Source organism: Empidonax traillii, unplaced genomic scaffold, assembly GCF_003031625.1.
Source record: "Empidonax traillii isolate 1590-97213 ecotype Southwest subspecies unplaced genomic scaffold, ASM303162v1 scaffold321:size1084243, whole genome shotgun sequence".
In the NCBI taxonomy this organism is placed as follows: Eukaryota; Metazoa; Chordata; class Aves; order Passeriformes; family Tyrannidae; genus Empidonax; species Empidonax traillii.
In genome coordinates, this window is record NW_020955514.1 from 160,755 (window position 1) to 183,967 (window position 23,213).

Consider the following 23,213-nt stretch of genomic DNA (forward strand, 5'->3'; position numbering starts at 1 on the left):
CAAAGGCTTCTTCTCAATTCAGCACTGATCTTTCTTCATCAGTCCCTGCTGGCCTGAACTTTTTCCAAACAAAAATCTTAGAATTAATCTTAACACCCAAACATCTGTGTGGAGAAGTCCTAAAATTAGATAGGAAGTTCATATTGGCACAAACCCCAACAGTGCCTTAGTAAAACCTTCTACATCCACCCTTAACTCTATGTCATAGCCCTTGTCAACCTGAACCTTAAATCTGTGTGTTTTCCTAACTGTGGCTCTTGTGAACTCAACTCTTGATCTGGTTATGTGGCTGAAATCGGGGTCTTAAGCTAAGAAACAGTTCATCATATAGAGCCAGAACAATTACAGCAGGTTGTATTTGCTCACGTGGAGCAGTTACATTCAGTAATACTGCTTCAAGGCTCAGCTGCAGACATCAATGTATTTTGTTATTCCTTGGGAACTGAGCTCTCCCTGAACGTTGGAAGACATGAGGACAGAGCTAGAAAGTTCAGGGAGAGGTAACTGTACCGGGTTGAGCCATTAACCCAAATATACAGATAGTGGCATGTTCCCATCATGGCCTGTGTGTGATGACAGTGACTGGCAGCTGGTGAAGCTCCAACCTTTATATCTCAAAATCTCAAAACAGCTTTAGAAACAAAGTGGGTCCTATTTCCGCTGCCACAAAAAGTGCTGTTTAATGTGCAAGTGTAGTGTTCGTGTATGACAACCATGGACATTTTGATATACAGCTGAGATGCTTTTCTTCTAAGTAGCACTTATTTTGAGCTGACAATGGGAACTCTCACTAGAAAATTAGTAAAGTTGTGTCGTTTTCCTCAAGAGTGAAATGTCAGTTCTCTTCCTTCTCGCAATCCATATGCTTCATCAAAAAGAGAGATGCCTAAAAATTTAAAACAGATATTAGAAAAATGAGCTGGTTCTGAGATATCTCCTTACCTGACCTCCGGGGAATCAGAAGAGCTCTCCTGGAATTCTCCTTTCATGGAGAAGTTTTTTGAGGTGCTCAGCTAATGCCTCTTGCCAGTAGGAGATGCTTCCCCTCTACATTTCAGGTGTGCTGGGAGATCATTAAGGAGGGAGGGCAAGATCCTGTTGGTGCCTCCTGGTGCAATATTGCACTAAGCAGAGTTCAGATGGATCAGGATCTTTAACCTTCTCTTTTATGACAGCTTAGGAGAAGGGAACATTAGATAAAATGGCACAAATATATAGTTCATATTTAACAATATTCTGAGTGCTGGGGAGAACTGTGGAGGAATCCAGCTCCCTGGGATGAATGGGCTGTGCAATAGGCAAAGAAATTTTCAGGTTATAACAGGGAAAGGAATAATTTAAACTATCAACTTATCCATTACTTCCTATACTGTATGTCATCACATACTAATTAACTCCAAATGTATCTCTATGTTGACTATGGAAAATGCTGTCTCTACATGGAGCACCAGCCAGAAAAACTACCTAAATCCTTGGATGTGTAAAGAACTGGAAGATAAAGATAAAGGAATGGCTTTAACTGGCATGTTCTTCGTAGCTATACTCATGTCTAAAGAATTCAAGCTATAAAGAGAGTTCCAAAGCAGGCAATGGAAATGATTAGTCATGGGGATGGCGGGCACAGGCAAATAGTGTGGAGCAGGTGTGTTCTCAGGTTCCTGTGCTCATACCTGCCTGAGGCCAATAGTGCAGCAGGAGTCAGTGCTCAGAATCCACAATGCTGGAAGCAAATCCCAGGATATAAGATGGGATAGGGTTTTTTTCAGACACAAACACTTTAGGGTGTGAAAGAAGTATCTACCAATGGAAATCTTGCTTATGGGGAAGTTAGTTTTTAATTTTCCATCTGATGCTTTGTTGTGCCTTCCTCAGAATTATTTAACACTGAGCACCGGCAGAGAACTCGGGGGAAAATTCATATGCTCTAGTCAGGACATTCCCATATAACTGTATGTGTAACTGCTTTGATTTAGATAACATTATTGAAATGAACTGCTCACTTGCACTCACCTATTTCTAGGACAGGACCCGACTGCTGTGAAGTACCACCCTGTTGTTTGCAGAGTAAAACAAAGAGTCACAAGGTGTCATGCTTGAATGAACTTCCTCATATCGCTGCTGCTAACCAAGAGCTGGGCTTCTGCTTTGTATGTCTCACTGATCCTCACAGAAAACTGACTCGGGGGACGAGAGGTGTAGGCGGAGTGAGTGACAGGAGGAAGGGACATAGACAGTTCTGTGTACAAAACATTCCCCCCACGCAAACGGTGTGCTGGGGGCGGCTGCTATTGTTAGTTCCAAATATAAAAGCCACAGTCCAAAAATAAAGAAGTGTCACTGCAAATAGTAGAAGTGAGGCCAAAAAGTCAAACTGGGGCTGGTGATTTCTTTTTCTGTTTTCTTTTTTTTTTTTTTTTTAAAGGGTGGATGTGCGTGGGCTGTGAAGATGACTCGAGAGAGTCACTTTTGAGAAGGAAGACCAATATGGGAAACAAATGAAGTTTTAGCTGTTGATAATTTCCTTTTTCATAATAATAAAAACTGAGTGGAACAAATTAGTAAAACTCACTTACTGTACACCCACACTTTATAACTTTTAGAGAGTGTGTTGGGTGCTTAATCCAAGATGCCATAGAAGAATCTAGTCCTTTTGACCTAATCACTTGCTTAAAAACGTGGTTTAGCATGGCATGTATTTCTAGACAGCAAGAAGGACTATTTATGATCGTCAGCTAGTACATGGTAAATTAAGGAGTGAAGTTATGATCTGCTCTTTACCCTGTGTTCATTCCCTATGAGGACATTTCTACCCTTACATGGAGAGTGAAGCTGCTAGTGCTGAACTTGTCCTTGCCTACTCTATCAACATTTCCATGTATTAAATCCTTTCAAAAGTCCTAAATGTCTCACTCGTATGTGAGGATGTGAGAGGAGGCTCTTTTGGCCTCACACTGTGTAACCTTGGGAGCCCCTGGTGGTCTAGTGGTTAAGGACGCGGCGCTGTCACCGCCGAGGCCCGGGTTCAATTCCCAGTTGGGGCCACTCCCCGGGCAGATGGAGCTCGCTAGCCCTGTAAGGCAATCCATCTACGTCCTGAGGACCTCGCTGCCACTGTCCAAGCTCGCTTGGCCCCGGCAGATGAACCTCAGGATTAAAGGGTGGGCTCAGTTCCGCGCACACTGTGTCTCACCTAAAAAAATCCAATGCGCAGGCTGGAAGGTGGAAAGACCTTCCCCGGATCTTCGTTCGCAAAGACTGGCCAACCAGTCTAAGATCAGTTTAGGCAACCAGCTGCCTTTAAAGCTATTGAGGCTTCAGACAGAAGTTTCACTAAATGGAACCAGTGCCGTTAACAGTGACCTGAACTAAACCTGACCTGCAAAGCAGTTTAAATAACATTGTCTTTATCCTCTACCTGACATCGAACCATTAATTTTATGTTTCTCTTGATGCCTACCGGGAAGTGAAAGCCCTCTCAGAGCAGCAGCTCAGCAAAGGCTTGTGTTTCCCTGCAGAGACCTGTTCAGCCTAGGGGCAGCTGGCACCTCCCAAAGCTGCTGTGTCACTGCATCTTCCTCCCTTCTGTCCCCATTTTTCTCTACCTGTATGATTTGCCCTGTTTGCAGCAGTTCCTGGCCTGCATCAGGATGCCACGCTGCTCCACAGCCCCTTGCAAGGGATCTTTCTGGCACAGAGCTTTTTTTTTGCACTGGCATAAAGTGAACTCTTCCTGTGCAGACACACCTCTCCTAGGTGTGGATGGCAATGGCAGAGAACCACACCACAGCTTCTCTCCTTCAGCTCCAAGGAGAAGGTGGAGAGTAGTGCAAATGCTGTGCTAAGACATGTGGTTTGGATTGGAAGGGTCCTTTAAAGATCATCTAGTCCAACCCAAACATCTGGTGTCTGAGCTGAAGATAGGTTACACAGATATCTTGTCACAGGACTTCTCATTTTTAAGACTTGTGTGTTTTTTCTGGGAAGCAGTTCAAGGCCACCAAATAGTTAGGGATTGTTACTGGCCTCAGCTGGAACTGAAAGAGAAGTAAAAGGTGCTGGTCTGAGTCTCTGGTTATAAACACTCTTGTCTACAGAAAAATAAATCTGGAGGAAAGATGGTTAAAATAAACATGAATTAATAAGGGAAGGATGTAATGTAGTTTCTGCTGACTCTCAAGAACTGTTCAGATGTTTGTTTTGTTTGGCCTTTCTATCTCCATCATGATACAAGACCCTACAGCCTGAGTTTCAGTGATTTCCCTTTGAAACAAGATAGTGTTTCAACTCTCCAAAGACTGAAGGCTGAACTCTCATCACAGCTGTGATGGTGAAAGTGCAGAATAACTCCCCCGACCTCAGTCTCAGTTACTGTAAATAATTTGAAGAGGTGTGTTTTTAGCTAGGCTTTCCTGTCACTCTTGTATGTGAGGGTTTTTTTTTGCAGGTTGGGTTTTTTTTCCCCTTTAACATTTTTTTCTAATGATAGCAGAGCCTTCTGAAAAGAATTGGATTGACAGTCTGGACATCAAAGCCTTTGCCCACAGAGCACATACTGAAATACTGCCCAGCTGATGTTCTTGAAGTATAACCTGAAGGGATCATTTGTTAAGAGTTGAGGATAATTCAGTCTCTAAAGCTACTCAGGCCCCGGCTCTAAGCAGTGACAATGAAGACCAGTTTGTCTCCAGACTCCTTCACCATTTTTTCCCCCCTCTAACTCTGTTTAAAGCATTTCCCAATGTCTTGGTTTTTTAGATAGTTTGACAGTAGACTAAGTAAATTTCTCCTGTCTTGTGATCATAATTCTGGTCATTTCAGGAAAGGGTAGTGTTCATGCAGTCTAGTTACTTTGGACACCCAACTTGTGTGGCTCTTAATATCCTGTAAATGTCTTTCACACCCAGTCATCAGGTGAGTTAGTCGTGCCTAGTCACCAACATTTAGTTCTGAATTCTCTCCCGCCACTTTTCCTCTTGTCTTTGCTCAGATTTTCTGTGTTTTGGTTTCCAGGGGATCTCGGTGACAGCTGGGTTACAGCTCTCCAGGATGTGAGCTGGCTGTGTCACACCTCAGCAAACCACTGGTGTCACCAGACAGCACCCAGGGGTCAGGGTGGCAGCTCTCTGCTGTGGGAACTCATTCCACTGGCATTGCAGAGGACAGGAAAGGCAGTAGTGATAGAAATAGTCAGTGGTTCCTGTCAAGGCAGACACTTCCATGCAAGGGCCATGCACTTTTCTTGGTATAGCATCCAGGTTATCTCCAGTCTCATTAGAAAACACAGATTTACAGCTGCTTATCTCAGAGGTGAGGGTATGTCCTGACCTCGATGCATCTTATGTTGTGGCATTTTCAGCAGACAGAAAATTTTCAAAAGCTCCAAGGGCTGAATTATTTCTTCTTGATGGAAATATATCTTCATGGTTTATCTTTAATGTTCTTTTCTGGGTGAGATCAGAGATCCCTGCACACAGTGGGTTCTTGCAAAACCCCTCAAAAACAGATCTGGGGAACTGATTTCCTCTATTTATTACCATTGCAGAACAGCAGACTATCATTTGTTTCGGTGTCAGTAAAAAAAGCCAATAATTACAGGTACTTGAATTCCATTTATATGTTTGTATTGTTTTTTAAGTTACACAGAGGTTTAAAATCTAAGTTTCAGTGGATAAAGCTAATTCATGAACCTTAGGCAAATATAGGTACAGAATTACTTATGAAAAGGGTGGTTTGTAGTGCTGGGAAAGGGATAAGAGTGGGAAGTCTTCAACTTTGTGTTGAAAGAGGTGGGTTTAACCCCTTCCACTCCCTTCCCTGCATGTCCTGCCACCAGCTGGGGAAACGAGGGGGTCGAGGAATGTGCACAAGCAATTGAGTAGATACAGAAAGAGTTTGCTGTTGCGATTGATTTTTCTGTTTCTTCACAAATGTTTTATCAGCATTTTTTAATTTTGCTCTCTGACTTGAATCTTTTAAATATATATTTTTACTTGATCTTTCTGGAGACAAGGGTAGTTTCAAAGTATCTTCCTAATCTTTATTTTAATTCTAAAGAAGTGGTGATCCTTAACACCAGAGTGCCCCAAGCAAGTTTTCAGCTTTCCTTATGCTGGTCTGAAACACCCAGAGGGTAAGAGGATGTTGTCCACAGGAACTGCACAGGCCAGTTTGAGGGCTGGTGCTGTTGAAGTCGGCAGAAGCAGCAGCATCTCCCGGTGGCTGATGGCAATAAGGACGTTGCGTGGCGTGTGGCAAAGTGAGGACAAACCTCACCTGAACCCCAGCTGTCCCTGTGAAACAGTTTCAGCTTTCAGGGACAGTCTAGGCAGAATTGCAAGATTGGAAATACCAGCCTGAGGCAAAGCATTGCCCAATGCCAGATTGTAGGGAAACACTTTCACTGGCAGGCTCAGCACTGCTCTGATGGTGAGCAGGAGGCAAGGAATAAGTTCATAGCTCTGGGAGTGCATAAACTGCTCACAGTAGCTGATGGGAACGTGTCCTGAAACACACCTGGCCTTGGGCATCACAGTCAGTGTTACTGGGACACAGCTTCTTCCTTGTAGGATATAAATCCTCCAAAATCAGATATCTTTTTTTCCGGTATTTTCTGTTCCAGTAGTGCTGATGGCAGTGTTCCCAGTGACACTGTGGGAAATCCAGGTTCAATGGTTTTTCGTGTGTCTGGGATGATATAAACCCCTGCTGGATGGATGCTCATGAGAGAAGGTGCTGGGAAGAAGATCTGGATGCTCAGATTGCAGTTTCTGCCCATGGGATTCTCCGTGCACTTCACTGTATGACACTGCCTGGAAAATGTCCCATCCTCCTGCAGCAGGGACCGAAGCCTCCATGCTGCATTCCCTCCAGTAAAAGAGATTATCTTTACACTCACTGTGTACCTCACAGAGAATTGCTGGGCAGCAGTAAGTGGAGGCTTCTGGGGCAAAACAGGTTTTCAAACAGCACAGTCAGAGCTGGCTCCCAGAGAGCAAGCTGAGGAGCAAACTCATGTGAAGAGTTGCAGAGCTCTGTACCAGCTGATTTAGCCTGTCCTTTATCTGGACTAATTAACCCAGATGGAAAGCAATACTAATGCAGTCACTCTGCATCTGCTTTCTGAGCCAATTTGTTGTGAGCCAGTTTGTTCAGAGCCAGCTCTGGTATTTCTACACAGTAGCACATTGTCTGTGTAAATAGACAGTGCTGCACATCAAATCACTTTGTAGCACTCTTACTGCTTGCACATGCCATTGCTAACCCATATCCTTATACGTCCTGGAGACCCCTTGTGTAGGATATACTAGTGAAAAAGGCCCCATTTTCCCCATGTTATTTACTGGTAGAGTTTGTGTTTCCTGCCCTAGATGATCTAGGTCACATGTATTGGATGACTTTCAATATTAAAATTCCTCAGTGCTGCTGTGAGATGGCTTTTATTTTGCAATAACAGCATAGAAGAGTATTTTGTTTATTATTTCTAATGTAGCTCTCAGTGTTGGCAAACATATACTCCAGTGAAAAGATTGAATAATCTACATAGCAGCATACAAAGTAGATTATAAAGTAGGCTAAAGAAAGATATTTCTGAGTGGGTTATCTTCACAAGGATATAAAACATAAAGAAAATGCAATGCTGATCATCAAAGCCATGATCTACCATATAAGAGTTGAACAAGGATGGCTACTTATGAATAATTCTCCTTTTTTGACTTCTAGCTGTCCTTTAAAAAACACACAATTTAGAAACAGATTATGGAGCACTGGAATGAAAAGGCATAGGAAAGCCTAGGGAAAAGAATAAAACATATAAAATTGTGATGAAATCTGTAGGAAAAGCATAATGAATGTTGGTAAACCTGAAACCTAAAGGTGCAGTGGTGGAGAAACTCAATCTGCACAACAGTCCTCAAAGAAGAGGGTGTCTGTCTGCTGTCTAGGAGGAAGGATAGCACCGCAGGAAAGAGGGGATGTGTCCTTTTAGCTGTTTATTTGCCAGTGGTTGCAGTACCCTCAGCAGGGGTCAGGCTGCTGGATGACTGTGCTGACTAGCAGCCTGTTCACCAGATGGATGCATCAGTGTCAGATACGGTGGGGAAAAGGATGTGCTGGTGCCAAAGCCTCGTTTCCATGGCGCCTAATCTGGTTTAGAGACATCTCTAGCAATTTGTAGCAAATTGCCCGAGAGGTGATAACAGGATTAGATTTAGGCAAGGCAATTCTCAGAGAAATTTATCAAGGCCTCGAGTGCCACACAAAGAATAACAAATACTGGAGTGCAGATAAGAAAATATGTTCTAGGGAAGTTACTCTGGGGTTTCAATCACAGCTGTAGTGCTGTGCAAATGTCCATGTAAATGCCAGTATGTGTAAGCAAAACTTGTATTTGTTTAAAAGATAATTGGTGCTAGTGAAGTGTAGCATATTTTGTGCTTACCAGAGGCATCATTAGCAGAAAGGCCACTGGTCTTAATCTCCTAATATCAACAGAAGGGTAATTTGCTTCCTTGACTAGTTTGTTCCACTCTGTATGTATTAGTCGTCCACAAATACAGATATCTTGGGCTCATCTTCATTTAGGACTCCATCTTTGTGGATGTCCTAAATTTACCCGTGGTTATTTTTTTTCTAATTCTACATCAATGATGGAAATATTCAGTAGGGGTAGTCCAGCATAAAACCCTGCTAGAAACACACCATTCCATGATGAGCCCCACTGAGGACTTGTTGAAATCTTTCAGCCAGTTCTGAGTCTGTGCACTGCTTGGGTTATTTGTATTTTGGACTGCCACATTTGTATCAGGCTGTAAAGGCTGAAATGCTGAATACAAACCTGTGCTTTCACTGAATTCTTTATCTGTTTTGCCACTGTTTTACCCGAGATTGGCAGAGTTAAATCTTTTCTTGCGTAGATCTCCCCCATAATGTGTTTGCATGTTTTTGATATTGGCAAAATAGTCGCAGACTTCCAGTCTTTTGGAATTTCACTCTACCTGCATTTGACATTGTTAATGCCAAAATATATCAAGAAGTATCAATAGCCAGAGGAACTCCACAGCCTGCTTTTTTACAGTTCCTGGGTGCAAGTAGCGCAGTTTGGTTGATTTAGTAGTATTTATCCCAAGGGATTCATCTTACAATCATCTGACTTATTTGCTAACTTGGCCACAATTCATCATTTTCATGTGATGAGGGTACATCATATTCCTTCCTCCAAATATAAACTAAAACCCTTAAGCACTTCTGCATTTTCTGAATCGTTATCAGCAGATTTATAATTTCCCTTGACTAATGGGCCTTCTAGGACAGCTAGGGTTTATCTTGTTCTTAATGCATGTCTAAAATTTCTTTTTGGTATCTTAACTTCGCTCCCAACTTCTTCTTTTAACAGATTTCTGTCATATGCTACCAGTCGCCCACCCCATGGCAACCTGTTATGAAAACCCGTCTCTGGCAGGCTATAAAACAATCCACTCAGGAAAAGGATGCTCACACACAGAAGGACCTGAGCTACCTGCAACCCAGAGGACACAAGGGCTCAATAACTGTTTGCTGAGAGCATCTGTGCCTGTATGGAGGGTTTTAGCTATGGGGGGAAAAACATTTCCGTGATAAGCAGTGCCCATTTGAATTCAAGGAATTTAGGATGTTCAGCATAATCATGTGAGTGAGCTGCCTCAGGGTGCTGCTGGTGCACTGGCTGATCCCATGACAAGCTGAAGATGTCTTCGGCAAGGGGGAAGCCAAGTCTTTGCTGTCCAGAGAGCCTTGAGGTCAGGGTGTGGGTTTGCATGAGCCTGTCAGGCCCTGAGAACGTGACCTTCACCTTTGTCTCTCTGACCACTGTGGCAGTGGAGGACGCAGAGGAGGGGCCTTTTGCTCAGGCCACAGAAATAAGAGGAAGGGGAGGAAGTGGCTAATACATCACACCTTCAGCACAGTAGCTGCATCTAGGCTTGATGTGGTTCTCATAAATCAAGTATACTGATTAGTAGAGGGAAAAAGATGAAGAGAGAGCACGTGGACATATGGAAGTTCTGGTTGCCTAAGGATGAATGCCAAGTGCCGTTTGAGGTGCTCTCAGCAGTGGGATCATGTCTCTAGCTGCAGCTCCAAGGACATGGGTGCCTCATGTAGCTCCTATGTCGTAACTGGAAGCTCCGTGGGAAAGCTCAGGATACCTTAAGGCATCTCAAGTGGCAAAAAATGCAAATTGTTAAGCATCTGAATAAGCCCATTGAGCAGGAGTCAGATTAATACACCATAATTGAGGAAGCTAAGAGGAGATACCTTATTTGCAAATAAAGCTTCCTTCATAACCCATGGAAATCTAGGGAATGCACCCTAGTAATTTGATGAAGAATAGGGAGGTGCACTTTGATAAGCTGAGCAGCCCTTTTGAAACACTGAGCAGGGACGGGACTATTTTGCCCCAGCAGAGGCACATTGTGGCTGGTCCGATGCCTTGGGTACCTCACCTGGTCCCTGGCTGCTGCTCCCGGGGTGCAGGGCCTGTGTTGCAGCTGCTCTCCCTGTGCAGATGTCATTGATACAGCAGGACATCTTAAACAGCATTAGCCATTCATGTGTGCAAGAGGAAAGCCACAATCAAGCCCTAGAACTCCACTGCCTACAAAGGAACATTACCCAGCTAGCTCACAGTTAAATTTCTGTCTCTTAATCTGGAGCTGAATCTTGCTTGATGTGTTCAATACAGGACTTGGATTTGTTAAAATAATTGTTATTTCCAAGCCTGACGTTGGGCTTAGTTTGTTTCAAAAGATGACATTTCTAGACGCACGGTAGGGACAGGGAGGGGAGAGTCTCAGCATGCTCAGAGATGGACCCCATGGCCTGAAGTGAAGGAGGCATATTAATATGAAGTGAGCAAGGAGCTGCCACGCTGTGTGACTGGCTCTTATCAATTACAGCTTCTGTCACCTCAGTTTTGCTCTCCTTTATTCCTAATGTAAAGAGTTGTTTTGCAATAAAAGGGGATATTGCAAAGGCTTTCTTGGGCACCGGTCTGTTCACATCAGAGTTCTGCTTCTGCAGACACATCGGTTCTGAGCAAGGTGAAATATTCTCCACTTTCCCAGAGGAGAAAATCACTGGAAATATTTTGTGGCATCAGAGAGTTTTGTGTGAGCAGAAACAGAGGAGGAATGCCTTTTTTTCTCAGCTGTTAAACATATCACCAGATAACTCTACCCTCATGCACCAGCAAAGATTCAGCTGTGAATGGGGCTGACTAATTACTTGGATATGTTATATCTGTCATGAGAAGATTTCAAATTGCTTTACAAACAGTAAGAAAATAAGCTTCATAACACTTGGTGATGTAAAGCAAGGTGAAGGAAAATTCATGTCATTCTGAAAATATGTGGTTGGCTCGATTTTGAAAAATGTAAGGCTTGGAAAAATAAGCAAGCTTCCTTATAGTTGTACCAGGAACAGAAATAATAACAATACTATTAAAAAATATGGAGAAACAAAATGAACAATGACTGTTTACAAATCAGATGTTAGAACAGCTCAAAGCCTTCAGTTTTTTTGGCTGTAGGGATGACACCTCACAAGCAAGGACAATTTTATTCTGCGCTGAAACTTTTGGTACCTTGTTTTACCAGTGGTTGGGAAGCCCACATGTTTTCTAAAAGTCTTCCTATAGACTTTCAGTTGTTCAAGTAACTGTATGCTTTGTGACCACTGTTTATTCATTCCATTTTTGCTATCTGTTCTTGACATGCAGACAAATATTGCAGCAGAGCTGAGTGATAGGCTTCAAAGATCAGAGGGATGTAATTCCTCCTATATTCCTGCTTCATATTGGAATGTTTCACAACCCATGGTCCTACCAGCAGCTCTGTTCTGTAACTCCACAGCGTCTCTCGTGCTTGTTTATAGTGATCCATCCTATACCTTATTTATTCATGTGGGGCATGGATAGAATTTATTCTTAAAATAACTTTGTTTCTTGTAAAGCATCACGTTCATTTATGGATAGTAAAATTGTCTTTAAGTGGCGAGTCAGAAGACTCACCATGCCTCTCTTGTTTCCTTATTCTCGGTTCAAGGATCACATATTTTCATTAGGGCTGTTGGAGTTTGATGTGCAGACTTGTCTTGAAAATGCTACATTTCAAATACATTCTTCAATCTAAAGAGGGGTGTTGGGGTCTGTAGTCATCTGCATTATCTCTCTCCCAGAGTATGTGCTCTCCAGAGTTAGACTGCACGGTACCAGCCAGCTTCCCCAAGAGACAGCACTGCTTTGTTCCTTTCTGGCTGGGTTTTGGGCTCATTAGTTGAATTCTTGGCACAGTTGTTGGACAGATGTCCACAGCAGTCACAATCACAAGACTGTTTTGGGTCTTATAGTTGTTAGGTTTGGTTTCTAAGGAACTTTCAGCTCCCTTTTCGTTGTCCGTGCCCTTTAGAGGCATAGCTGTCCTCTCCACCACCTTTCTGGAGGGCGAGGCAACTTTCTACATAGTTCTGCTCTTTCTCCTCCTGATAGCATTGCTATGTCACAATAATCCAGTTGTATCAAATCCACAGATATTTCTCATATAAGAATTGGAGAAAAGTACAAAAAAAATTTATGACAAATTCTGAGGTTCTACCTCTGCTGAGTTTTTACTGTTTGTAGGAGCTTCCCTTGGATCTTACAGGAGGTCCCAGCAAAATTCATGATGAGTGTACCAGGCAGTGGATTGAGCCTGATGAAATACAGCACAATGACTCAGGAGACAATCTACTAAGAGCTAATCTTCTGCTACAGTTCATCAGGTGACTGCAGAGAAATCAGCTGAAGCACTCTCACAATGTAAAGGAAACAACTGAAGTAAAATACTTTAAAAGCAGTGATGATAATGTAAGAATGTTTTTGTTGGTCATATGGAAGGTCCATCTAGCCCAATACTTTTTTCCCCAAAACCTTGAAAGGCATGAACTTTCTGGAGGGAGAAGTGTTGTATTTTTTAAATTGATGATGGGTTTTCCTGCTGTAGGTTTTCCCAGGCTCACTTGAAACTTGACTGAACTCTTAATATCTGTGGCATCCTGTGGCAAGGAGATCTACAACCTAATCACACAATCACCACATTTTGTGGCATTTGTCTATGCCCTCTCTGCAATGGGGCATCTTGCCCTAAAAACAGTTTCCAGGTTGAGAAGCTTGATGGATTTATACTGTGCCATGAGGCTGTTCCCAGAGTTGTTCTTGGTTCCCTTGCTGTTAGTCACTAATGTTCTGTTTGCAGTTTTACTGTTCCTAAGTACTGAACCACCAGCTTTTTGGAACTATGATAGCCCAAGTGTTCATTTCTCAGTGGTAATAACCAGCTCAGGGCCCATTTGATACGCCATTAGGAAGATTTTTGCAATTATGGGCAATGTATTTGAGCTTGCTGTGTTGCTCAGTGTTATTAAGTCCTTCCTCACACTCAGCATTTATCTTTACTACCCCAAGTGACTCAATATCAGCACATTTATTCATCTCCCTTCTCACAGTGAGTTTTGCATTACAGTACTTTTATTATATCATGTATGAATATGCTCAACAGCTTTACTGCCAGTTTCCAAGGAAGGAAAATGCCTTTCCTCAAAGTGAAAACTCTGTTTAACTCCTGTCTTCTTTTTTTCCACCTTTTAGCCTTTTTTTTTTTTTTTTTTAATATTGGTGGGCAGTTTCTTGGAAAGTCTTTGATAACAAACTGCACTGAGGGTGGTTTAGAAATCTGAATAAGCTGTATCTGATGGATCTCCCTTTTCACATGCCTAGTGACTCCTTTAAGTCAGCAGACTGGCTTGTGAAACATAAGCCCTCTTTCTAAGAACTGTACTGACTCCTTTATAACACATTATCTTTATTGCCTCTTCTACTTGTTTTATTACACTCTTTATTAATTTGCTCTGGTCCAGATGCCACACCTGTAGATCCTTATTTTTTTGAACAATTAAAGAAAAATCACAATCACATAGAATCATAGAATCAGATGAGTTGGAAAGGACCTCTGAGATCATCAAGTCCAACCCTTGATCCACTACCACCACAGTTACCAAACCATGGCACTAAGTGCCACATCCAGTCTCTTCTTAAACACCTCCAGGGATGGAGAATCCACCACCTCCATGGGCAGCCCATTCCAATGTCTGATTACCCTCTCTGTAAAGAATTTCTTCCTAATATCCAACCTAAACCTCCCCTGGCAGAGCTTAAGCCCGTGCCCTCTTGTCCTACTGCTGATTGCCTGGGAGAAAAGACCGACCCCCACCTGGCTACAACCTCCTTTCAGGGAGTTGTAGAGAGTGATGGTGTTACCCCTGAGCCTTCTCTTCTCCAGGCTAAACAGCCCCAGCTCCCTCAGCCTCACATGTATTACCTTTCTCTTCTCAGATAAAATGCTGCTTTTAAGCAAAAGGTTATACACCATAATTTGAGGTACACACACTTAGAACTCCTTTGAGAATACAGTCTTGTCCTGGTGAAAAGGTCTTGCATGGAAACTTCCCCAACTCTTTTAGACAGTAAGATATTTTTTCAGCTTTTCTGTAATTCTCTGCTACAATCTTATCTTTTCTGAGGTTGTCTTTAAACTTTAATCATATATTGACAGTACTGATTCCTTGCTGCCTGCACTTGATGCATTTGGAAAAGGATTTACTGTTGGTTTTTATACTTCTTGCAAGTTGCTTTTAAACAACAGTTCTGGCCTATTTTACTGTGCTCTTAAGCCTTTAAAAATTATTATATGTGCATTTGCATATGCATCAGTTTTTAAAGCATGCTGTGATGGATTCTACATCCTTGCAGGATATAAAAAATCTACTCAGCTTTGCTCAGTTCAAAAGGATGATTACAGTGAGAGTTCCTGCCAGAAAGATGCTCAAAGCAGTGGTTCAGAGAGTTAAATAGTCTTCATGCTAACAGGGATTTAAAGATAACTATGGGAGAAATGGGACAAACATAGCCCACATATGAGGAGAGATTTGAGGAAGGGCATAAGGACGTTAGCAAAGTCAAAGGGTAGGATGAGGGTGACTCAGTGTCCTGTTGTTAGGGAGCAAAGCTGGAAACTGCCCTGGTTTCCCTAGCAATACTTACCACCCACACCAGCAACTTCAGCTCTCTCCACTAGGCAGACACAGGCAGGAGTTCCTCACACCACAAGGGTTTTAGTGCTGTTGCTGCCTTCAACCCTGGGATCCTCCTCCTGTCCTTGTGCCCACAATCCAACCCTGGTCCTGAGAGATGCCTGATATCCCATTTCTCTAATGATGATTTCATCCTCCTCCATGATACTGAAACCCTTGGCCACCAAGCTTTCTGGTGTTCCTGCCCTCATAAGCGTGTCTGGAGCTGAAGGGCTCTGAAAGGTTGTGTTCCTGTGCTGGATTTTATGTCTTGATTGCTGTGAGCTATCATAAAAAAGGCTGTAGTTATGGGAGCAGTAATTTCCTTCTGGAAACTTCACAAGCATGCAAATTATATCACTCTGACAAGATGAAGATGATGTTACTCACCAGCAGCAGACTGGAATTGTTGTGATGATTTCCGTTGCGGGGCAGTTTTCTGTAACAGAGTGGAAGGAGTAGGAGGAGATCACAGCACAGAGCACTCAAATCACGAATCGTATGATGGAGGTTTAGCAGTGTGTTATTTGGGATTCTCTGCCCCTGCAGCTGAGGCTAGAGTTTGTTCATGCCATTTCAAAAGTGAAAAACAAGAGAGCTTTACCTGGAGACGTGTTTCACTGTCACTAAAAGTTTGGTGTTTACTGTCATTCTTATTATATGCTTAGTGTGAAACTGGTTACATTTGGGATTTTAAGGAAATTTTCCTTTGGAACTTATGTTGGAAACTGATGTTTCTCACCTGTCTTGCCAGAACACAGGTTAGCAGATGAGGTCATGTGGGAAAAGTTCATGCTTTCTTCTAATACGAGCAGGCAAGTTAAGGAAAATACATTCTACCAGTCTCAATAGTGGCCTTTTCCTCACCTAATAATGATGAGGACTGAAAATCCCAGCTATCCAGTGTGGTTATTTCCTCTGAGGACCAGGTAGGTGACAGATTACTTTCTTGGAATTTTTATGAAACCCCGTTTTTCAAACAGTTTGTGTTCTTTCTAGATATTTCATGCAACTGCAAAACATGTTAGTCAACTGGACATCCCTGAGTCTCCCATGACAGAACACACGACGCCAAACCCAAATTACAGCTGCTTCAACACAAACACACCAAGAGCCAGGCAGGACAGACTGTTGTTTTCTGTGGAGAGGAATTATACAATTTGATTGCAAATGCAGCACAGCAAAAAAAGAAATGGAACAATCTGCGTTGCCAACGACAGTAACGACCGCAGACAGATCCCTTTACTCCCACCCTGCACACCAGCAACACCAGAGCACTGAAGACAAGGAGGGAGGTACCAGCTGTCAGCCAAGGACATCGGAGAAGTATTAGTGAGTTTATTTCCTTAAAGCTTCAGCCGGAAAGCGTGACAGAAATAGGCAAAACGCCTTCACAAAGCCTTGCTTTTTCTGGCAGACTTTCTTCATCCATAATGGACTGCTCTGTCTCTACAGGGATACAGTTGAGCCCTGGAATAGGTTATGTAACAAATTAATTGCAGTATTTGTCAGCATTAAAAAACAACAACAACAAAAAGCCAAGACAGAGGTTTTATTTTTACCAAAGGCTTGGTAAAAGTCCTATAAACACAACAGAGGATATTGCTAATGAAAACATTTGCTCTTTCTGGGATCTCTTTATCTTTGGAATTTAAATATTTTTCATGTTTCTCTGGCACTTCCAACAAACAAAGAAATAAAAGTACTCTCTTTGCACCTAAATATATTGTCATTTTAATGTGTGCCTTTTGGGGAGAACAATCGGAGTCCTTGTGCCTCTTGGAGCAAATGTTATTTTTGATGTGTACTGTGCTGTTACTGAGAGGCCCCATTAGGGCCCCTTGATAGTGTCTCTGGAGCCAGACTCATGCTTTCAGCCTGCATTCCCATGGAAGAGCAGCTAAAAGAAAGAACAGCAAGCAAAATAAAAACTGGCCGTGGTTCTGGAGTAGAGAATGAGAAATATTTGAGAATATTTGAAGCATTAGGTGTGTTGCATCTTTAAATAGGTAATCCAGTCCTGAATCCCATCGTCAGGAAACTTGTTGGTATCACAGCACCAGCTTTTGATCTGTCACTTCTGTATTTTTGTAGCTACACAATTCTCTGATGCTTTTCATGCAGAATACAAGTACCTGTTTTACTGGATAATTGATAGAGTTACAAATAATCAAAACCTTAAAAAAAGGCAAGCACCCTGCTTTTTACTCCCCCCCCTAGGTTTGCAATTCGGATGATGCCCAGTTTGATACAGCCAGCTTACATGGGGCTCTGTGTGACTCCTCGTGCCACATGACTGTGTAAGAAGCAAGGAAAGAAACCTTCACGGAGCAGCTGGAGCTCAAAGTGTGTTGCAAATGGGAAATCAGGTATAAGCACGGATTGTGCAAGAAGCAGAAAGAAGGACTGATCACCAGAGGTAAGCCATGTCTCGAGGCCAGGAAATGAGACTTGCCAAGTAGCAGCTAACTTAGGCATGCGAAGACAATTATAACAAAGAGACCAAGGCTTTGCAAGCGCATTAAAAACAAAAAAAGAGAACAAGGAAGGAGGAAGCGGAGCCACAAGGCAGTGAGGGACAGTGCTCTTCTCAGAATTCTGGGTGAGCTGGCTAATAAAATCACAAATAAATATTTTTTAAGTCTGTTAGATTTGGAATCTAGTTCAGCTAAAAATCACATACTATTTTTCATAACAAGGCTTATGCAAGTTCTGTATTTAAGGAGAACGGAGGTGAAAGCAACATCACATCTACTTCAGTCCCTTCAATCTGATTGGTTATATACAAATTTGGAGGAAAAAAATAATTAAGGATGTACAGATAAGTAGGATAAAATGGAAATCTTTTCCCACAAAGTAGACCATGTCAAACTAACCTGACTAGCCTGACCATTCTCTTTGAAAAGAGCATGGATTTTTTTAGATTAATTGATTAAATGAAGTTGGAATGTTTCCTCACTGCAGAAGATTATTGTAATCAAAAATAACTGGATGGCTCCAATGACTACCAAGCCTGGCAGAGTTGAGGAGGTGTTTGGACAATGCTCTCAGGCACTTGGTGTGACTTTTGGGGTTCTCCTGTGCAGAGCCAGGAGTTGGATTTGATGATCCTTGTGAGCCCCCTCCCACTCAGGACATTCTATGGCTCTATAATTTCAATAGTATGTAATAAAGTTGTGAGCCGGTAAAAGCTTCAGATTCAAGTAATGAGTTTATCAGCTTGAGACAACTGAGAAAGAGCAAGCTCATAAAATAACTATGATTTCCTGATGTTACACAAGTGTGATCCTAAAAGGAACTGGGCAGGGCTTTTCCAGGAGGAATGAGCAAGTGTTCAAGTCCCTTCAGCTGGAACAGAGCATGAAAGTTAGGCCACACAGAGAGCTTATCTTGTAAAAAACCAAAATTCAACTCAGAAGAGAGATGGAGGAGGGCCAGTTACCCTGTAGCACAGTTTGTATCGTGGCTTGTCAGTTTAGCCTTTGGTTTGAGGGCGGGGAACATTTTCTTTGCTAAGGACCAAGTGTGCCTTTCCAACACATTTGGCAGACCACACGTTAACATGTTCTGCTATCCAGTAATAACATACACAATAATTTTAATCATGGGCTGTACCCTATAAAATGAAGTCACGGGGCAAATTCAGCCAACAAAGGGAAGGTTCCCCACACCTGCTTCAGCTTAATGTGCTTAACACACTGATCTGTCTTCTCTGGAGACTGAAAGTGCTGGGTTTAGTCAGGCAGGAAAATAAATGCTGTAATTTCCACCAACAGAGTCAGAATGTTCTGACACAGAACTTGCACCAAAATCAGTGGAAGAGCTGCATTCAAACAGCTTTCCTGCTTGTGGTCTTTGTATGGGACTTGTGTTACTCAGCCTGCCCACGGCTGTACACAGCTCTCAGCCTTTGTGCAACAGAAACCTGAGTCCGAGGCAAAGGCTGCTGCTGGCTGCAACTCAGAGATACACCGTGGGAAGGTTTAAGAAGCCAGTGCAATGCCTTTCCTGTACTAAGAAATCATTATTTTCTTTACATAGAGACTCCTTCAAAGCCAATATCAGGTGTTAATTGCTCTGTATTTATGCTATAAATTAATCAAAGGTCAGCACCAAACCACATTTCCAGCTATTGCCAGTCTCTATTTTACTTAAAACACGGGAATTCATTCCACAGACCAAACCACCACTCTGCTGTATTCACAAGAGAGATTATTTTTGCTACTTCTTGCTACAGATTTCTGTGAATGGCAAAGAGAAATACTAATAAATGGCATTGACAGGAAATATCACACCACTTTGTTTTCTGACCACAGAAACTACTCTGATACCATGGTAAAGGTTAAGGGCTTAAAAACTAAGTTAAAGTATTGGCTGACTAAGCAGCAAAGGAATCTGCTGCTTTTTATTCAAATAAATCTCAGAATTATGCAAAGATCAGTGTTTCAGGTATACTGCCTTATTAAGTGCTCTTTTTCAGTTACATTCTTGGTAAAAAAGTAAGCGAAATCAAAACTGACCACTTTGTACCTGTTACAGCAGTAGTCTTACAGTAGTAACACTACTCTGTAGATCATTTTTACAAGTACAAAAATGCATTCTAAGTTGCTGAACATTTTTAAATAGCTTTTTCATATTTTTTTCCTATTTTTCTTATCTACATTTTTAAACATCATTTTGATTTTTCAATATTCTACTCATATAATTAAAAAACAAAAACAAACAGACCAAAAAAACCCAACCCAAACCAAACAAACAAACAAAAAAAAAAAATCTGGGAAGTAATAAAAGGCAAATGGAGAAACATACAAAAGCCCAATATAATCTGAAATACTGAATGAAAAGTATATCTCAAATTAACATTTAACATGTGAGAATGAAGTAAACTTCATCTTATCCAATTTTAGAAGTCACCTTTTAGAGGACTTAAAAATACCTTTCCAACCACGTAAGATTTCTTGGGGGTACAGGTAAGCTGCAGAGTGATGGGGTTTAGATACCATGGGTATGGGGAAAGCCTGGATAAAATGAGAGTTGAGTGCAGAGGCAATGCATGGCTCTGCACTCAATGCGTGGCCAGCCTGGAGCCAGCACGGCTGGCAGGCCCTTGGGCTGTTTTGGACTCGGGTGACCTCTGCAGGGGCCCTGGAACCAGAGACCAGAGCCCACCTGTGTCCACAGAGCCCGGCTGAGCACTGTGCCCTGCCCAGCTCTGAGCCGACCACCCTCGCGGTGCACCAGGCCTGGGGCAGTGCCTCCACCTGCTCCCCCACGGACACAGGACACCTGCAAAGGATCCTTGCCATATGATACAACCTGCTTTCTCCCTGCCCCTGGTGTCTTCCAGGCAGGCACCTGTGTCAGACCCCGCTGCCAGTCAGATAAAACCCGATCCCCAAGTCACGTCCTCTGGGGATGCAACTTCTGGAGGGGATGGAGTCACCGTCCCTGGAGGTGCTTAAGGAAAGACTGGACGAGGCACTTCAGTGCCATGTTCTAGCTGAGTGGTGTGCTCGGTCACAGGCTGAGCTTGGATTCGATGATCTCAGAGGTCTTTTGCAACCTCTCCTGGCTCTGGACAGACCCGAGGCAGTGGCCGCCGGGAGCGTCCAGCACACACAGCCCTGGCAGAGCGGCAAGGATTCTGATTCGGGCCGGACTCCGGCACAACACCCTCAACACCCCGGCCCGGCCCGGCCCAGCCCGCTCCCCGCCCGGGCCCGCGGCCGCCCCGTGAGGGCGGTGCTGCCCCTCCCGCCGGCAGCTCCCACCGGCGGCGCCAGCGGGGCGGGAGAGGGAGGCGGGAGCGGGGCGGTCCCGACTCGGCAGGTGAAGGAAGGGGCGGGCGCGGAGTGCCCTGACCGTGGCGGGGCTGCGGAGCGGGGATGACGGGCTGGTGTGGCGGTGGTGGCGGCGGCTGCTGCCCGCGGAGCTGAGCCGAGCAGAGCCGCGGCTGAGGTGAGCGCCCTGTCCCCTCACGGCGCCCTGTCCCGGCGGGGCCGGGCGGAGGCGTTCCCGTTCCCATTCCCGCTCTCCGGCCACCGCCCCGCTCCACTCGCGCCCCTGTCCCCGCTCCCGCCCCACGCGTGTCCGCGCCGCCCTTCCCCCCTCCCGCCGCTGTGGTGCCGGAGGGCGCCGGGGAACTCCTCAGGTGAGTCACGGGAGCCTCGGGATCCGTCGTGCCGGCCGCCCCCGGAGAGCCCCGGTGCCGGGCGGGGAAAGGCGGCCCCGGAGCAGCCGGTTTGCCTGGGGAAGGTGCCGGTCCCGCTGCTGGGAGGGGAACAGCGGGAAGACGCCTCGTGTCTCCCCGTCCCGTGGGTTGACGCGTTGAGGTCGGTGCTGCTTTGGTCGCCTGCAGGTGGGAGGCGGGATGGGGTCAGGTCACTGGCGTGAGAAGGAAAGGCTCTTTGGGGGCGGAAAAAAAAGGTGTAGATGCTTTCCTTTAGCTGCGTTTCCCACTTGTGTTGAGCTGCGGCTTTGGTGTTGAGAGCATCGGGAGTCATTTTCTGGCGTGTTTCAGAAGGGATAATCTAAATATATGCTTTAAAGGATGAGGCAAGACTCTTTAGGGGTGAAACATGGAGTACAAATGCGTTTGTGACAGCATTTTCTTTAGTGTTATCATCTGCTTCAATCGTGGAAGTCCCCTCCTATTTACTTGGGTCTGCCACTTCAGCCTAGGTATGTAGTTCCCGTTCATCTACACGCGTAGGCTCTGTGCAAGCTCTGGTCTGTGCCTCTTGTATCAGTAGAGAGCAAGGACACCTGGCATGTGCTTAGTCAATTTGTCAGCTTTTATCCCACAAGTCACCAGTGCAAATTGGATTCTGCCATCCCAAATGAATTGAGAAAGTGGATAAACGTTTCCCATCCTACCATCCTGCCTGCTAATACTTCTTTTCTTGAGTCTTGATGCTAGAAGAGTCCAGGTCAGTAGTGGGACTGAACTGGTCTCGTACCATTCTAACCACTCCATCATTACAGGTGCAACAGTGTTGCTGAGCACTTGTCAGAGACTCCTGCTGCTTGTGTGCTCAGGTTGGCTGTGCACTGAGAGTTTTAAAGTTTCCTCTTGGAAATTAGTTGCATGAAACTGGTATGTTTCCTACTGCGAAAAGCAAATTTCCACTTTCACCCTGCTCTTAGGTTTAGTGTCTTTAGAGGTTATGAAGCAAATTTAGATCTGAATAATTATACACCTCTTCTGTTTATTTTTGGTTGTATTTGTACAGGAAATGTAGAGTGGGAGCCTCTGCAGTTTGTTTCCTTCATATACCTCTTTTATGCTTCAGACAAAAGCAGAATTAACTTGCTGTTTTTCTTTTAGCCATAACATGTTTCTTTCCCTTCCTGTTAGAGTATTTTGGAGCCATCTTGCTGTTGCAGAAGAGCTGATTAATAGATACACCTTGCCAATATTCCATTAGTGAGGAGTCAGTACTGGGTCAGCTTAGTGGTCGGTTAAAGGCTGTTTGTCATGTTTTTGTTTTAACATCTTCCAGCTTTCCATAAACTTCTCCACAAAGCGTGACAAACTTCATACTAAAAGGTACAGAAAATAAAAGAGAGTTTTGTTGTGTTTTTTTTTTTTTTTGTAAAGTTATAAAGGAGGGAAATGGGAAGATAACAGTTCTGTAGAGGGTTAAAGGGTTTAAAGTTTTCGAAGCAGTAAGAATGAATACATCAAGATAAGTTCCAGCAGACACCTCAGGCAGAACTGAGTGAGAATTCCTGTGTTTGTGGCCAATCTGATCAGCTGACTGTGAATCTGGAAGCTCCTGCAGGCAGATGAACCCACTGTACTTCGAAGACCAGACTTCCAATCTAATATTGCTGTTAGAAAATTTGGGTAGCCTACAAAAAAAAAAAAAAAAAAAAAAAAAAAAAAAAAAAAAAAAAAAAAAAAAAAAAAAAAAAAAAAAAGCAAAATAGGGGCCATGAAAAGTTTCCTTCTTACGTAAGTGGATGTGAAGCAGTCTCCTTTGATGGAAAACCAAACATGGTAGTCACTTCGGTAATGAATGCTGAGTAGAAATGGAAATGCATTAAGAACTGTTAACTTGTTCTTTACAACA

General features: G+C 43.5%; 1 protein-coding gene across 4 annotated transcripts in view; it reads left to right on the forward strand.

Annotated features, from left to right (window-relative positions):
- Positions 1-21,011: 21,011 nt before the first annotated feature.
- The window catches only part of SH3BP2 (SH3 domain binding protein 2), a 35,129-nt gene continuing 32,927 nt past the window's right edge, over positions 21,012-23,213 (forward strand). Inside the window, exon 1 of one of the 4 annotated variants that reach the window (XM_027891426.1) lies at positions 21,012-21,096. The gene's annotated coding sequence lies outside the window, so the exon portion shown is untranslated. The other 3 variants (XM_027891427.1, XM_027891429.1, XM_027891428.1) reach the window with 3 other exon arrangements.